Consider the following 9,966-nt stretch of genomic DNA (forward strand, 5'->3'; position numbering starts at 1 on the left):
AGGGGCCAGCGTTCCCAGCGGCAGGCTGTATGCCCTGACGGAGCCTGAAAACGTGCATCTCCGGGGGTACCTGGATAAACTCCTCAAGCTAGGATTCATCCGCCCGTCCAAGTCTCCGGCCGCCTCGCCACTCTTCTTCATCCCGAAGGCTAATGGGGAGCTGAGAGCCTGTGTGGACTTTAGGGCATTGAATGCGATAACCGTAAAGAATCGGTACCCCTTGCCTCTCATCAGTGTACTTCTGGAACAGGTCAAGAAAGCTCGTATCTACACCAAGTTGGATTAGAAAGGGGCATACCATCTGGTGCGCATGAGGGACGGAGACGAGTGGAAGACCGCCTTTAAGACCAGGTTCGGCCTTTTTGAGTACCTCGTCATGCCGTTCGGTCTGTGCAACGCCCCGGCAGCCTTTCAGTACTTTTTGAATGAGGTGTTCAGAGAGGAGTTGGATATCTACGTGGTCGTATATATCGACGACATCCTCATCTATTCGTCCAGTGTGGAGGAGCACGTACACCACGTCAAAGCTGTGCTCCAAAAGCTGAGGGAAAACATGCTGTTTTGTAAACTCAGCAAGTGTGACTTCCACGTCACATCCGTGGAATTCCTCGGAGTGATGCTGAGTCCAGAGGGACAGGAGATGGCAGAACGAAAGATCAAGGCGGTGAAAGAATGGCCGGTGCCCCAAAGCGTGAAGGACGTCCAAAGTTTCATTGGCTTCGCCAACTTTTACAGGCGGTTTATAGATGGATTTTCAGGATTGGTGGCCCCAATCACACAGCTACTGAGGAAGTCCAAGGAGTTTGTCTGGTCCCCTGAAGCGAACAAAGCCTTTGAGGCCCTGAAAAGCGCCTTTGGTAAGGCGCCGGTGTTGGCTCACCCCGATCCGGATCTCCCCTACGTGGTGGAAGCGGACGCATCGGATGTGGCGCTGGGGTCTATCTTGTCCCAACGCAACCACGACACAGGGGTGCTTCATCCCGTTGCGTACATGTCCCGCAAACTCAACGACGCCGAACGCAACTACCATATTGCGGAGAAGGAGCTTCTCGCAATCAAGGACGCCTTCACCGAATGGAGGCATTGGTTGATGGGGGCAAGACATGTGGTATCGGTGTACACGGACCATCGGAACCTACAGTTCATGACGGCCACAAGACACCTTTCTCCCAGACAGCTGCGGTGGATGATCTTCTTTGCGGGGTTCAACTTCCGCATCACATATCGGCCGGGGACGGAAAACCGGAAGGCGGACGCCCTGTCCCGTCAATCTGCAGTTACGGAACCATTGCCTTCGACCGAGCATTCCATCATTTCCCCGTGGATGGTATTGGGGGTTATCCAACCGGATACTTTCCTGAGGGGAATAAAGAGAGGGATCAGGTCATTCGCATGGCGGAGGTGGCTCCTCAGTCACAGAGAATGGCAGCTGAAGGACGGGATACCCCTGAAGGGCAGGTGCCTATTGATACCCACGCCTAGGCTAAGGAAACAAGCATTCATCTGGTGCCATGACTCTCCATGCGCAGGTCATTTGGGCTTTGAAAAAACGGTGGCTAGCATGGGACGGCATTTCTGGTGGCCAACCATGAGAGTGGATGTCAGGAGGTGGGGACAGGAGTGTCCTACGTGTGCTACCATGAAGGCCGACCATGGCCGAACCCAAGGGCTCTTACATCCACTTCCGACCCCGGATAGACCATGGGATAGCATATCACTGGACTTCGTGGTGGGCCTACCGGTAGACCAGGGGATGACGGCAATACTGGTGGTGGTGGATTACTTGACAAAAATGGGGCACTTCATCCCCTGCAAGAGAGTCCCTACGGCCGGGGAATTGGCGTCACTACTCCTAAAGAATGTGGTACGACTGCATGGATTACCTGGGGTGATCGTGTCGGACCGGGGGTCGCAGTTTACTGCGCAATTCTGGAAGACTTGGTGCACTGCGCTGCATGTTAAGACCGCCCTGTCCACCAGCTACCACCCTCAAACGGACGGCCAAACCGAGCGCCTGAACCAAACGCTCAAACAGTATCTGCGATGTTTTGTGGACCAGGGCAGGGAAGAATGGGTCGACTTGCTATGGGTTGCAGAGATAGCCTATAACAACGCCACTCACAGCTCCACACAGTCATCTCCGTTCTATAGCAACTATGGCCAACATCCCAGGTTCTTGCCATTTCTACATCCGTTCAGAGAGGACAGGATTCCCGCCACAGCGGACAGGGTGGCACACATAAAAGACACGTTGATGCGCTCAAGGGCTGTCCTAATAGAGGCCAAGAGAAGATACAAGGCTGCGGCAGACAGGAAGAGAAGGCCCGGGCCACTGTACCGCACTGGAGACTACGTCTGGATATCCACAAGAAACATGAGGTTTCGAAAGAACAGTGTGTTCCATCCCAAGTACATGGGCCCCTATCGAATTACCAAGTGTATGGGTCCCGTGAACGTGAAGTTGTGCTTGCCCCAGTCATTGCGGATACACCCTGTCTTTCATGTATCATTGCTCAAACCAGCGCCCTCCAAGCCGTCTGGGACACCTAGGCCGGTATGCGTGGAGTCGGAGGTGGAGTATGAAGTGTCAGGCATACGGGCGTCCAAATGGCGCAGGGGGAAGCTGTGGTACCTGGTTGCATGGAAAGGCTATGTCCCGGAGGAGCAGTCATGGGAACCGGCTGAAGGGGTTCATGCTCCGCGCTTGGTCTCCTTGTTCCATGGGCGTTTTCCTGCCAGCGCTGGACCCGTGGGGAGCCGCTGAGAGGGAGGATGTACTGTCAAGAATTCCTGTCATGCGAGGGGAGGAAAACGGTAACCAGCGAAAACGGACTACATCTCCCAGGATGCTTAGCGGTTGAGAGGTTATGTAAACAGGAGAGCTGTTACATAACTCAAGGAAAACACGCCCTTATGTAAACAGGAGAGCTGTTACATAACTCAAGGAAAACACGCCCTATAAAGGGAGGAACCGGGAGGTACAACGCTGTCGGATATTGTGTTTACACCGACGTACCTGCTTAGTGAAGAGCAGTGTTCCGGAGTGGTGCTCCAGTAAGGCAAGAACGGAGGTAGGTCGAGTCGTTACTCCCTGGGCCGTGTCTTGCCCCATCGTCACCTGTGAAGGACCCGGAAGCTCTACCGGATAACCATTGAGCTTCGCTTTTTGACTCGGCTGAGTCAAAGCGCAGTGGCGCTTTTGCTGGTTGGAGTCGTAACTCCCAGCCCGACCAGAGATACAGGGACTGCCAGCTGTAACGCACACCAGGAGGTGTTTGCCGCGTTACAGACTCGGAAGTCCACAGGATCGATCGAGCGGCTGCTCTCGGTTCAGTCTTCTTTGCTTGTGATTGGGGTATCGGTGACGCATCACCAGGAGGTGACTCCGCGTCCCGGTGCAGTCTGAGGAAGAGGTTGAGCGGCTGCTCCCTTCAGGTAGAGACCCCGGCTGGGTGTTTCCCTGACTCCTCGATTCTCCCCAACACTCTTCGTGCCCCTCACAGCCTACCGATTGGCATTGTCAGCCATTTCATTTCTGCCCTCTGTTGGCATACGCCGGGATCGGCGTATATGCAGAGGACGGCTAGGACCATCCGTGCTGTGGGCTGGTAACGTACTTAGCCTGGAGGATTCCAGTGACTATAACCTTTGTTTATTCCTTGTATTATTTTTGCCTTCATTAAAATAACTAAACCTTCACAAGTGGTTGCGTTCTCATTATCGTGTCTGTTAAACGATCCTGAGACGTTCAGGGCGTTACACCCATCTTATTTCCTTTCCTTCTTTATTTCCATCTTCTTTCCATTTTTCTACTCCTTCTTTCATTTTGCTTTCCTTCTTTACCTTTTTCTTTCCCTTTTCCCTTATATTTTTTCCCATCCTTCATTCTTTCTTTCCTTCCTTCTTTAATTGTTGCTTTCTTTCTTCCCTTCTTTTTACATTTCTTCCTTTTACTTTCCTTCTTTCCTTTTCTCTATCTTCTTTCTTTCTTATTTGCCTTCTTTCATTTTTTCTTCTTTCCTTTTCTCCCCTTTATTTTCTCCGTTCTATCGTTCTTTCTTTCTTTGAATCTTTCTGTCTTTCTTTCTTTCCTTCTTTCTTTCGCTTTTTCCTTTCCTTCTTTTAATCTTTCTTTCCTTCTTTCTTTTTTCCTTTTTTTCCCTTTTTGCCTTCTTTTCTCTATTTCCTTTTTGCCTACTTTCTTTCTTTCTTTCTTGTTGCGTCTCTCTTTCCTTTTTCCTTTCGTCTGTTCTTCCCTCCTTTCTTTCGTTATTTCTTTTTTACCTTCTTTACTCTTTTTTCCTTTTTCCCTTTTCATCCCCTTTCCCTTCTTCCTTTCTTTATTATCTTCTTTCCTTCTTTTTTCCTCCATCTTTCCTTCCTTCTTTATTTCTTTTTTGCCATCTTTCCTTCCTTCTTCCTTTTCATCTTTCTTACCATCTTTCATTTTTGCATTTTTTTCTTTCTTTTTTTCTTTCGTTCCTGCTGCTTTCTTTTTCTTTTCTACTTTCATTCTTTTTTCATTCTTTCTTTTTTGCTTCTTTCCTACTTGCTTTTTTATTGCTTTTCCATTTTTATTTTCTTCTTACTTTGCTTATTTCCTTTTCTTTGATATTTCCTTCCTTTTTCCATTCTTTCCTTTCTTGTTTCTCTTGGTAGCCTTTTTTTACCTCCTTTCTTTCTTTCGCCTTCATTTTTTCCTTCATTGCTTTTTCTTTCCTTCTTTTTCTTATTTACATTCTTTCCTTTTTCCTCGAGAAAGGGGATAACTGATTCAGGACTCCTTCCCTTTCCTGAATCATATTGGGCAACCTAAGGAGGAGCAGGCAGTAAGCTGTTTGATAAGAAAGCTTCCCGTTTGGTAATGAAAACACAGGTATGGTGACCTGCTACTCCTTGCAGGCCACCATCAGTGTTTATCGCCAATCAAAGCCGGTCCCAAACAGTGACCTGCATAATTAATATTCATTAGGCAGGTTGCTCTATGACCCACTAGATTGTATTGCAAAATCAGACACAGTTCACTGTGTAATTTGCTAGCACTTTTTGTGCCTGTCTCTCAGTACATGAAACACTATGGGGCATATTTACAAGTCCTTATTGCCACCAGAACATCACTTTCTTTTACGTTGTGGTGGCGATACAGGCTTCCCTTATTTACAAAGCAGTGTTAAGCCACTTAACATAGCTTAACACTGCTTTGTAAATAAGGCACCCTTTCACGCTATACTTAGCATGAAAGGGGTGTGATATGGGTGTTGCAGTGGGCGTTCCACCACGACACCCATTGAGTTTGACGCTGCACCATATTTACAAGAGTGGTGAATGAGTGTGTGTATCAGTGTGTTGGTGAGTGAATGTATCTCTCACTGGTATATGTGTGAGTAACTACATATGTGAAAGGCAGTATATGTGAGTGTTGGAGTATATAAAAGACTCTAAGTGATAGTGAGTAATTGTTAGAGTGGCTGTATAAATGACTGTGTGCTTGTGTTAGTGATTGTATAAGAGAGTAAGTATATGTTTGTATCTGTATGAATAGGTTAGATACTGAAATTATTAACTGTATAGGTGAGTAAACGGCAGTGTTATAGAGTCCTTAAATGACAGAGGTGTGTCAATAACTCTATGGATGAGTGGCGATGTTTGAGTGTTTGTTTAGGTGTATGAGTACATATAAAAGTGCTGTATTGATGAGTGACTACATGTATGAGTTACTGTATGGGTGAATTAATGAATGTGTGTGTATAACTAGGAAGTAGTCAGTGAGTATATAGTAACTGCTATTGATTTGTCTAGTCAGTATTTCAGAGTGGGTGTATCAAAGGTTATATTAGGGTGTGAAGAGGTGCATCAGATATCACGTGGATGATGTCATCAGTGATGTCATTTGAGATGTCATCAGTGATGTCACTGACCATGTCATGAGTGATGTAATGTGAGACGTTATCAGCAGTGCATTGCAGGGGCGTGAGTTATAGTTAGCTCTACTAACTATAACATTCAAATTTCTCTGTTTTTGTATGAGTAAAATGACTAACTAACTATAACGTCCCTGAAACCTATGGTTTTTTCAGTGATTTCAAAGGTTTGTAAATGCTTTTCAGTGATTTTAAATTATCATTCCATTGTCAACCTGGTTAAAACAGCTGATATCGCCAGTTTTCCAACAATAGTTCCCGCCCCAAAAAATTGCCACAAATGAGAGCAAAAACTAACGCAAATAATATGCAAAGTAGGCGTTCCTGTACAAAAATAACACGAAAACACCACTTCCTGTTTTTCAATGAGCAGCCAAATCTGCGGTGCATTCCAAAAACAGGCAATAAGCTGTGTTAGCAGTGGGAATGTAATGTTTGCCTTTTACTGGTGTAAAGTAGGATGACTACCTACAGTGTGAAAGGGAGCCAAGTCCAGAATCACATCTGAAGACCAACACATGTCATAGACCTACTGTTCATGCACCTCCGACCCCCAAGAAGGCCACAAAACACACTGCCACCAACCTCATGACCTCCCCCGGACCTCCCCCTATTACCACCGAAGCAGCGCACAACAGGACAGCGGACCTTCCAAAAACGGCATGGCCCCTCAGCCATATAATAGCTGAATGTAGCGAGATGTGGCAACCAAACATGTGTGAAGAACGCAAGTCACCCACCAATAATAATGCACACAATACCAAGAGTACAGGGTGACACATTGGCGCTTGCGGCCCTCGTTGCGGCAGCACTACATCAGGGACACCTGCATCAATTGATTCCTCATACAGCCCAGGACGGAACCACACCCAGAGCTCCAGAGTCATTGTTCACAGCCTCAAGCAGGACTGACACGCTAGGCCAGCCAAATCTGTTTACACATACAGGGAGGGACAAAAACTCTCTATGACCCAACTTTTCATTGTAGTGATCTGCTGCTCACAGGTCTAGTTGTCAGTACGCCACAGCCATTCCCTGGTGGCTGGTTTACACCCACACCACACCTATCAAGCACAGGTGTCACAGGACACATGACCCTGCCACTAAAAACGACCGGACGCATGGCTCCACGCCATTTACATTTCAGACTTGGTGCACCGGATGCACTGTGGCCGGCACAGACACACCGCCACGAGACGGTGAATTTCAGTCCACTAAGGTAGGGAGATTATAAATGCTGAGCGGGTGTGCAGCCTGCGATGATGCCCCGTCCCGGTGGTCCGTACAGCTCATATTTTGTGTGCCTAGCTGGACCGTAGTGTAGGCCTGGGCCATCAAACAGTGGAGGCCTACCGCCATGTGCGTGGCCTCACTGGTCTCTGGGTTAGTGGCACTGCAAGCGCTGAGTGGGTTTGCAACCTGCGATGATGATGGGTGCACTGGTATGTCCTCTGCCATGCCAAAATCAAGACGCAGCACCAAATGTAAGACCTGTTGGCCTGCGGAGCGGGGCTGCATGATGTGCAGGGTGCCCTGTCCGCGAAAAGGTGAGCAGTGAGACCTGGGTGTGCAGGGGTGGGCAGACACCTCTGGGCGGCAGGAGTGGATGGGATGCAGCAGCCTGGGTGCGCAGCGGCAGGACAGCAATTTACGTGTGCGCAGTCGTATATACTCTGCCATTCCTCATTCTGTACTATGTTTCAGATGTGGGAGCTTGAGGGCTCCTCTAGGTCCCGGCACGTGGTTGGAGACACAGAGTGGCGTAAAGGTGAGCTGTGAAGGTTTTGTCCACAGTGTGGGCACTCACTGTTCCTCCTCATCTCTTCCTTTCTCTCCCTCACACTCTTTCTCTCTTCCTCTCTCTCACACTGTTTCTCTCTTTCTCTCTCTCTTCCACTCTGTCTCACTCTTTCTCTCTCTTTTTCTCTCTCTCTCACTCTTCCTCTGTTTCTCTCTTCCTCTTTCTCACACATTTTCTCTCTTTCTCTCTCTTCCTCTCTCTCACTGTTTCTCTCTCTCTTCGTCTCTCTCACTCTTTCTCTATGTCTTCCTTCCTTTCTTTCTTTCTTTTTCTCTCTCTCTTCCTCTCACTCTCTCTGTTTCTCTCTTTCTCTGTCTTCCTCTCACTCTTTCTTTCTTTTTCCCTCTCTCTTCCTCTCACTCTTTCTTTCTCTCTCTCTCTTCCTCTCTCACACTCTTTCTGTCCCTCTCTCTCTCTCTCCTTTGATGGACGCATGACGCACAATCTTATCTTACTTTTTGTCTAACAGGCTGTGATTCACGAATTGACGTCCCCCCAACACGGAACTCCCGCCACTCAGTGCCATCAAAGCTGAACGCGTCTGCAGCCTGTAATGATGCGTGGCCATCCTGACAATCAACACCCTATCTGAATTGTGAGCTTTGATTTACTGCATGTATGCCTGAGAAGGTTGCTTCGGCACATGGTGCACCCTCTTACATACACACCAGAGGCAGAAGGTGAACAGAGAGGCTTGTTTTTGCAGCAGTGGGCAGTCACCTCTGTGCAGTGGGAGTGGATAGTGTGCAGCAGCATGGGTGCACAAGAGCGGGCAGAAACCTCCTGGCACTGGGAGTGGATGGGGTGCAGCAGCCTGGATGTGCAGGAACGAGCAGTCACCTCCGGGCACTGAGAGTGGATAGGGTGCAGCAGCCTGGGTGCACAGCTGCGGGCAGACACCTCTGGGCAGTGGGACTGGATGGGGTATAGCAGCCTGGGTGCGCAGACGTGGGAAGACACCTCTGGGTGGCAGGAGTCAATGGTGTGCAATAGCCTGAGTGCTCAGGCCGGACAGACACCTCTGGGCGACGGGAGTCGATGGGGTGCAGCAGCCTGAATGCGCAGGGGAAAAACAGAGAATTACACGTGTGCAGTTGTATGTTCTCTGCCATTACTCTTTCTGTATTATGTTTCAGATGACTAACCAGGAGGGCTGCATTATGTCCCGGCGCGTGGTTGGAGACACACCATTGGCAGAAAGGTGAACTGTGAAGATTTTGTGGCTCAATGGTTAGAGCAGCAGACCTTGATGCAGAGCTCTGGTCCGGGACCAGGGTTCGATTCCCACCTCGGCGGGGTCTCGGGCTAAATAATTCCTCGGACCTGATATTCTCGCCTCAGTGCCTATTCTAATCATGGGTCCCACACTGCAACTCTGGGCAATAGCTTGCTTAATCTCCACAACGGCCTCAACAGTGCTGGGATGCCTGGCTTCACCATGGGGGTGCCCAGGAGTGGACACTTCACAGGGAAAGCCAGGAAGGGTTCCTACAGCGGTATGAGTACAAGCGCCGAGATGCCTCAGTGGTGAGTCGTGCACTGTACAAGTACCAAGTTTACAGTTTTTTTTTTACAGTGTCAACACTCCCTCTCCCTCTCCATCTCTTCCTTTCTATCACTCACAATCTATCTCTCTCTTGTTCTTTATCTCTTCCTTTCTCCCTCTCACACTTTCTCTCTTTCTCTGTCTCTTCCTCTCTCTCTCATTCTTTCCTTCTCTCTCTTCCTCTCTCTCACTCTTTCTCTCTCTCTCTTCCTCTCTCTCACACTGTTTCTCTCTTTCTCTCTTCCTTGAATCTCACTCTTCTCTCTTTCTCTGTCTTTCTCTCTCACTCTTTCTTTCTTTCTCTCTCTCTTCCTCTCCCTCACTCTTTCTCTCTCCTTTGCTCGACGCATGATGCACCATCTTATCATTCTTTTTGTCTTGCAGGCTGTGATTCTCTCTCCTTTGCTGGACGCGTGATGCACCATCTTATCTTTCTTTTTGTCTTGCAGGCTGTGATTCACAAATTGTCAAGGGATGACACGCCATACCTGTACCTACTTTTATTTTGTTTAAATAAAATGTTTTATATATAAATCCATACATGACTAAGATTCTTATTTGTCCAAGCTCACAAGCATCTTCCTATTAATAATTGTACGACATTAGCCAATTTTTTAGGTTCAAGATTCCCTAACGTGACTTTCACATTTATTTGTGGGGTGTGGGGGTGAGTGGGGGATGGCGGAGAAGGAGCTGCT

Source organism: Triturus cristatus, chromosome 12 (genome assembly GCF_964204655.1).
Source record: "Triturus cristatus chromosome 12, aTriCri1.1, whole genome shotgun sequence".
NCBI lineage: Eukaryota > Metazoa > Chordata > Amphibia > Caudata > Salamandridae > Triturus > Triturus cristatus.